This window comes from Heterocephalus glaber, unplaced genomic scaffold, assembly GCF_053883595.1.
Source record: "Heterocephalus glaber isolate CG9 unplaced genomic scaffold, H.glaber_assembly_v1.0 deba00001472, whole genome shotgun sequence".
In the NCBI taxonomy this organism is placed as follows: domain Eukaryota; kingdom Metazoa; phylum Chordata; class Mammalia; order Rodentia; family Bathyergidae; genus Heterocephalus; species Heterocephalus glaber.
The window spans coordinates 31,068,649-31,077,274 of NW_028258315.1; the positions used below are offsets into that span (position 1 = coordinate 31,068,649).

At 36.4% G+C, this 8,626-nt stretch overlaps 1 pseudogene; it reads right to left on the bottom strand.

Annotated features, from left to right (window-relative positions):
• Positions 1 to 5,611: 5,611 nt before the first annotated feature.
• Positions 5,612 to 6,864, bottom strand: LOC101706051 (TFIIA-alpha and beta-like factor pseudogene; annotated as a pseudogene).
• Positions 6,865 to 8,626: the final 1,762 nt, after the last annotated feature.

The window sequence follows — 8,626 nt, forward strand, 5'->3', positions numbered from 1 at the left end:
GATGCTGAATGGAGGATCACAAGTTCAAACTCTGCCTGCGCAACTAAGCAACTTGTGACACCTTGCTGCAAAAAAATGAAAAAATGGGCGGGGATGTAGCTCAGTGCAAAGGCCCTGGTTTCAATGCCCACAACCATAAACAAAGAAAACCAAAAAAAACTACAAAGACACACACAACACAAATTGCAAACAATTGGAACAACAGCAAAAGAATAGTATTAATGATTAGATTCATGGGATGGGAGTGTATAGGATTTCTTCTTTCCACAGCCACAAGTCTTTGCACTGAATGAATTGAAAAATTTCTGAGAAAAGCTCAGCTTTATTGGAAACTGTCTGTTTAAACAACTAAAGACACAATCCCCTTCCCCTAGTGCATACCTCTGGTCCCAGAAGTCTGGAGGTGGAGATGGAAGGATCCCTTGAACTCATGAGTTGGAGGCCTGGGGAGCATAGCGGAACCCCCATTTCAAAAAAGAAAATAAAATAAATCCTGAAACTGAGACTCTGTTGAAAGACTCCAGATGGGCATTTCTAATAAGTGTGTATCTCCTTAAATGGTCACTAGTTCAATCAATTTCTATAACCTATGAGAAATTGTATTCCACAGTATGCAACTTCAGCCTCCTCTCAGTTTTAGCTATACTAAAATTCTCTCATGCGAAGGTGCCATGTATAACTTGCTGGTGCAGTGTGAGTTTCCACTGCTGAAAATGCTGTTACAGGCAGTGGTGGGTTGAGGGCCTCTGATCTACTAGTACAGTACGCATTTGGCGCCCCCTGCTGTCCTTTTGTGCACCTCCCATTCCTTGTTTCTCGTCACTCTTCCCTTCTTTCATAAGGCTCCCATGATCCTTAAAGAAAACCTGGCTAGAAGAAAATGATTGTTAATAGCATAAGACTATCTGCATTTTTAAAAGGGACTGACATAGTGTGACACCTAAGGGTAAAATGTTAAAGGTGTAAGATTAGAGGGGAAAATTCTGAAATCACTCAAAATATGCTAACCATAATTTATTCTGTAAAATGGAAAAAAATCCATTATTGTTTTCCTTTTCATTGAACAACTAACTCATAGTCTGGAAAGTGATCAGAATGAAGGAAAAATTGAAGAATAAATGTTTTCAAACATCACCATGTGAAACGTGTTGTGTGGAGAGGGTGATTTTTATCAGTCACTTTTGTGAAAATATTTGTAAATTTGCTATTACATTTTAAAATTAAATAAAATACACATAAATAGGTTGTCCATATATAAAATTAAAACATTACAGACAAAGCTGAGGGCCCCTGGAAGCACTTCTCTCACCCAATCCTGGTCTTTTCCCTCCTGTCCAGAGATAACCATTCTTAGCTATTGTTAGGAGTCTGACATTTATCTATTTTTTTTTTCTTTTGGTACTGGGGATCGAACTTGGGTCCTTGAGCTTGCAAGGCAGGCAGTGCATTTATCTATTCTTTAAAAACAGCTTTAGCTGGGCATGGTGGCACATACATGTAATCCTATCATTCTAGGAGGCTGAGGTAGGAGGATCAGAAATTTGAGTCCAGCCTGGGCAATTTAGCAACTTTTTAAGACCCTGTATTAAAAAAAAAAAATCCCCGGTACCCCCCCCCCAAAAAAGGATGGAGCGGGAGGTCCTGGATTCAATCCCCAGTACAGGGGACCAGGTGGAACTACTACAAATAAATCGACAGTGGACATTTGTGCACAAATGTTTGTGTAAATATATCCCCTTAAAAACTTGGGTAACTATATAGGAGTAAAATAGCAAGATCATATGGCAGGTGTATATTAAATTTCTAATAAATTGTCAAAAGTTTTCCAAGGTGCTTGTACCCTTTAATATTCTAACCACTTGGGTATGAAAATTCCAGTGTCCCCATATCATTGTCAATACTTGATGTGGTAGTGTTTTTTTTTAATAGATATACAAACCATCACTTTAATCTTTACATTAATCTTAGACATTTTCTAGGTCTCTGAAATAATACATCCAAACCACTTAATTAGGTCTCACCCAGTATGTTAGACAAATGCTTTCATTTAGCCCTTTTTCACTGTACATGTTAATATTTTCAAAGTTTTTATACAAATGTTAACTATGCATTTTAAAAGGTAAATTCTATGTGCATGTGCTTATCAAAGTAAAATAAAATATATACTTCTAAAGAAACTGGTTTTCAAAGTTTAATGTTCATGCAAATCACCTTGGAGTCTTGTTAAAATGGACTTTCTGATCAAGGACTCTGGACTGGGACTCAAGATTCTGTTGACTGTAACACTCACCCAGGGGAATTGATGCTGCTAGCTTCTAAAAAGACTTAATTTACTCCAGCTTGGTTCCATTCAATATCATTCTAAGTAAATCAACCAATGATAAGAAATGGCAAGTTTTTCCTCTATGAAAAGTCACTGTAACAGTGTTCCCCATCTCACTTTGACCTTTTAGATACATTCCCTTTGCTATCTTCTAACTGCATTACTCCTTTTCAAAAATATTTCAATGGTTCCTCAATGCCCTGGTTTCCATTAATTTTTTAGTACTCTTCTTAAAATATTCACTAGAGAGTTCTTTCAGGAAACTAGATTTTTAACACTATTCAACTAATATCACTTCTATCTACCCCACAAGGTTCTGTAAGGAACAAAACACAATGTATCAGAAATCATTGGGAATACAAAGCATTGTGTAATGAATTACAAGCTGTCTCCCACAATGCAGCAAGCAAAAAATACTATATCCATAATACTCTAGAAAATTTTGTGAAACTTTATGGAATATGTATGTATCTAAGTACCTTACAATGTTTTCTCTGTAGAAGGCAATATACTATTTATAAAAAACTAAAGCAACTTTCAAAACTAAGAACTGTCCCTCTTGTGTCCCCTACTCCATCTTATGTCCATATTTACCAGCACGTACCAGTAAATTGTCATTTTTTGTCCATGTAAAGTGTTATAGGAGAGAAAAAGATCTTATTTTTTAGAGAAAAGGATTTATTTTTACAGCAATTCAAAACTAGTCTTTGTTTTAAGTATATTCAAATTGTGATTTTAAAAATAACACTAAAGATATAAATATCTATTAGTTAACAGGAAAATGAAAATCAAAACCATGGTAAGATACCAGCTCACACCCAGTAGGATGTGTAGGATCAGAAGGTTAGATAACAAGTACTGGCAAGAATGCAGAGACAGTGAAATCCCCAACACTGCTGGCAAGAATATACAATAATACAGTCACTTCAGAAAAACACTCTGGTAGCTCCTTAAACTATTACCATATGACCCAGAAATTCTACTCTTAGGTATATACCAAGTCAGGTACAAACATGTGTCCACACAAAAAACTTGTGCATTGATGTTTATAGCAGCGCTACTCATGATAGCCAAACAGTGGTGGTGAGATTTAGGACCCATTATCCCAAAATACAGCACCCTGGCATTTGAGAACGCAGCAGAAGCAGGAAAATCTCAGACCATCCTATCACCATTCTCCTCTAAAGCAGCCATAAAAAGAATTCCCTAACCTTCCCTGAAAGTAGGTCATAAAATCTTTGATCCAGAGGTGCCCATTCTTTACCCAGAGAAAAGGAATATCTATCTCCGAAGACACCAGGACACAGAGAAGAATCTAAACCACCAGGCCTTACTAAATTCCCCTCTGTTTGCTACCATTAGATCAAATCCTTTTTTTTTCTAATCATACTTCTGCACAATCATCCAAAAAAAGTTTTCCATGTTGCTTTGTGTCTTCATTTCTAACAGTTCCTTTGTCATGTAAAACTTATCTTGAATAAATTTATATGGTTTCTCTTGTTAATATGCCTGTTATTACAAGGTCTCAGCTAGAACATAGTAATGGATGAGGAAAAGACATCACTTTTCCTCCCCTACAGTGGAAAACAACCCAAAGGTTCATTAGTAGATGATTAAGAAAACAAAATGTGATATATCCATTCAATAGCAATAAAAAGAAATGAGTTGGTACACACTACAACATAGATCAATCTTGAAAACACCGTGGTAATAGAAGCCAGTCACAAAAGTCTATATATTACAGGATTCCATCATACAAAATGCAGAACAGGGAAATCCATAGAAATAGAAAGTATATTAATAGTTCCTTAGGCCAGCTTGAGAACTAAAGGTATGGGATTTCTTTTTGAGGTAACAGATTCTAAATATTTTTGGTAACTGTTGCAGATAGGAACATACTAAAAGACCAATGAACCACATGCCTTAAGTAGGTGAATTATATACTATGTTAACAATATCTCAAATCTCTTTTATAAATACGTAAATATTCATGAATTAAAAACAAAAATTTGGGCTGGGGATTTAGCTTAGTGGTTTCGCCCCCTGATGCGCAAGTGCAAGGACATGAGTTCGATCCCCAGTACCAAAAAAAAAAAATTCATCATTCTACTACATAATCATAATATATTGGGGGGTTTTGCTGTTATACTGTTTTGATTTGTTTGGTATTTTGTTTGTTTTATGATACTGGGGATTGAACCCCAAGACTCACAATGAGTTACATCCCAAACCTTGTCTATTGTTTTTTGTGGGTTTTTTTTGGTACCGGAGAGATCGAACTCGGGTCCTTGTGCTTGTGAGGCAGGCGGAGGAACCACTGAGCTAAATCCCCAGCCCCCTTGTCTATTGTTTTAAGAAAAGATTTTTCTCAATTGCCCAGGATGACCTCAAACTTGAGCACTTCCTGCATCAGCCTCCCAAATAGCTAAGACTACAGGTGTGCATCAATATTGCCAGCTGTGGAACAAAAGTTGTTGTTGTTGTGTTGTTTTTTTTAGTTGCTAAATTAAATTACTACTAACTTAATCTTTAGGCTTAAAACCTGAGAGACACCTTTAACTAATCACCAACTCCCACTGAATCTTCTATCATAACCTCTGATTTTTCATTCTTACACTGTCTACTTAATCTGGACTCTGATTACTTCATGTCTACACTACCCCTCTTTTTCTTACTATTTGCCTTTTCCAAATCATTAAATATGGCCAGTTTTTTACATTTAGTTACAATTTTCCCAACAACCTTTTCAGAAGGCTAATGTCCTTCAGACAAAGTTTAGGTTTTTCCTGTCGGCATTCAGGATATTCCAATCTGCTGCATCCTTGGTCACCTACCCAGCTTCATTTCCTAGTAAGTGTACTAAGAGAACACGTACTCAAGCCAGCACTGTCTCTCCACCACCCTTTCACATATTATACCTATTTGTCCCTCTGCCTTTCATCAGGCTATTCTATTCTGAATGCCTAGCCCCACACTAACCCATACCGTGCAAATCATTCAACCCCCATTTCACAGCCCCACATCACTTAGGAAGGATTTGTGAAGAACTCAAACTGCGAATGAGCTCTGATATGTCTAGCCACCCTTAGGAATCACTGCCACATATCTTAGCCTTTGATTTAGGTGACACTTATCTTAGCATTTGATTTACTTGTCATATATTTTTGCTGTTGATTTGTCTACCATCTTATTTGTGTCATTTCATTATTCCATACGAAATCTCTTATTTCAATAAGAGTGTCACCTCCTTAAAACAAGGACTATCAGGTTTTCAGTATTACTGAGACCACATAGCACAGTGGTAGACTCAAAAAACCACACTGTCAAAACTTTACAGAATTAAATAGCTGTTAAACAATTCACTTAACTGTGAATTGTAACTCAATATTCTCCATGATTTTACATACATTCTACTATAAATGTAATTAATAAACCCAAAGTCGAAAAGGTGAGTACAGTACTTTATCATACTGACAGACAATTACATTATCTGTGTCAAACTGGTCTGCCACATCCTGTTCACTAACATCATCTCCAGAATTTAAAGGGTCTTCTTCTACAATGTTTAGTTGAGAGTCTTCATTATCACTACGGTTTGCAGTTGAATCTTCATTTGATATACTGTCCACTTCTTCAAGCACCTTTAGATCTCCTGCATCAATAATTCCTAGAAATTCATTCTCTTTTACATCTCTTATATTTTTTATTTCTTCATTAGAAGATGTATCACCAGTCCCACCTACTTGAATTATTTCATTAATATCATCAGTTAACAGACTGCTCAAATCCACCTGAGAATTAGAATTCTTCTTGGATACAGGTAGCCTGCTGGGTTCCTCTATTTCTCTTGGCTGACTTATGGAATCACCTCCATACATAAAAATTTTAAGAAGATGAGGCTGTGTGTCAGTCACTTGGTGGTGAAGAGTCCCCTGAGTCTCCGCAGAGAGAGGCTCACCAAGCAGATTTTGAGTCACTCGAGCAGGAACACTGAGTACTGGCTCCACACCAGAACCTGTGGGAGAGGCCTGAAAAGGAAATACACGGGATCCACAGAGGCACTGAGAGTTTTCCTGCCGGCTCAACAAAGCTTCCAACAGGACTCCATGCTCATTTCCAGGAGGTACAAATATATCACAGGTGGCATTTTCTAAGTATTTCCTATCCACTGACCCAGAATGTAGAATTGTGGATTGCTGCAGCATAGCTTCCATTCTTTGTGATTTTTCAGTAGTTGCTTGAAGAGAACATGGGTTTAACTGTGGAACACTAGCCTGTATTATTGAAGGCTGCCCAAGTTGCTGGAATACTTGAATTGGATGCTGAAGAATACTTGGTCTTCCGGAAGTCTGTGTCACCATAATTGGTTCATTAACTTTATAAAGGTTGCCAGATGCAGTCTGTAATGTCATACCTCCTGGTACATGAATAGGATAACCAGGAAAAGTAAAGCTTGCACTGGAGTTTGAGGTGCCCAGTTCTGCTGTGGTAAAACCTGGAAGAGTGGTTAGTGTTTTAAAATTTAGCCATTCTAATAGGTGTTAAGCATTATGTTATTATAGTTTTAACTCAAACTTCCCAAAACACTGGTGATGTAATCATCTATTCATGTGTTTATTTTCCATTTTCTTTGGTGATGTGTTTCTTTGATTATTCTGTCCATTTTTTATCGGGATGGTTTGTTCTTTATAATTAAGTGTTAATGGTTCTTTAAATAATGTGAGATAAAGGCTGTTTGTCAAATATATGCTTTGCAAATACTTTGTTCCAGCAGTGACAAAATATTATCCTGTTCCATTAACCTAATAGTCTCTCTAGAAAAGCAGAAGTTTTAAAATTTAAACTCATTGTTTCAATTTTTTTCTTTTGGTGTTGGACCAAAGAATTTTTTTTTCAGTAGTGGGGTTTGAACTCAGCACCTTTGTACTGAACTACATCCCCAGCCCTTTTTTTTTTTTTAAGTTTGAGATGAGGTCTCGCTAAATCACTAAATTGCTTAGACTGGGCTCAAACTTGTGATCCAATCCTCCTGCCTCAGCCTGTGGAGTACTGGGATTACAGGTGTTCACTACCATGCCCAACTCTGGAAGAAGTTTTTACCTAACCCAAAGTCCAAAAATTTCTCCTATGCTTCTTATAGAAATTTTAAGGTTTAAGGTTTACATTCATGCACAAGTTTGTACAGACATATGTTTTCATTGCTCTTGGGTGAATGAGTGGAATGGTTGGATCATATAGGATGAGAACATTTAATTTTTAAAGAAACTGCCAAACTATATTGCTTCTGATTTAATTAATTTCTCCTATTGACTCTTTAGCTATTTCTGCTGTTTATATTATTTCAGAGATTGGTTTAGAGTTTATTGTATATTTAATATGTCACAGTGTATCATTCATTAAGTGAAACGAACAATTCATGTTTAAATGCCATAGAAAAGCATATAGTCATCACTCAAAACCTATACAGGAGTGGTCCCAGGACCTGTCTTAGGTACTTAGGTACCTAAATGTGCAAACACCCAAGTCTCAGATAAAATGGCATATTTTCATATAGCCTATCCTCCCAAATACTTCAAATCATCTTTTGATTACTTATAATACCTAAAGTAATATAAATAGTTGTTATAATGTATTGTTTAGGAAAAGATGACAAGAAAAAAAGCCTGTACCTGTTCAATACAGATGTAATTTTTCCTGAATATTTTTGATCTGTAGTTGGTTGAATTTGCAGATGTAGAACCCATGGATACAGAGGGCCACTGTCTTGCCATTCCTCCCCTCCAAGTTTGGGGGCAATTGTTGTAATTTCACCCCTTCACATATTATAATTGTTACTCATACATTATTACTATTTTGCTTTAAAATACATTTTTTAAATAATAAGATTTCTTCCTATTTACTCACATATTTATCATTTCTGGTGCTCTTCCTTCCTCTGGGTAGATTCAAATTTCAATTGAGCATCAGTTTCCATATTTTTGATGGACTTCTTTTAGCATTTCTTACAATACAGGTCTGCAGCTCTCTCATTTGTATGTCTGGAAAAACCATTACTTGGTATTCACTTTTGGAAGATATTTCTGCTGGTTTTGCAATTTTAGTTTGACAGAGTTTTTTTTTAAGTTTTCAAAGATATTGTTCCACTGTCTCCTGCCTTGCCTGGGTCCTGATGGGAAATCTGCTGTCCTCCTTGCTTTTGTCTCACTGTAATGTTTTTTTTCCTGGCTGCTCTGAAATTTTATTTTTACTCATGGGTTAAGCAATGTGATTATGCTGTGTTCTGGTCATGTTTTTATCTTTTTC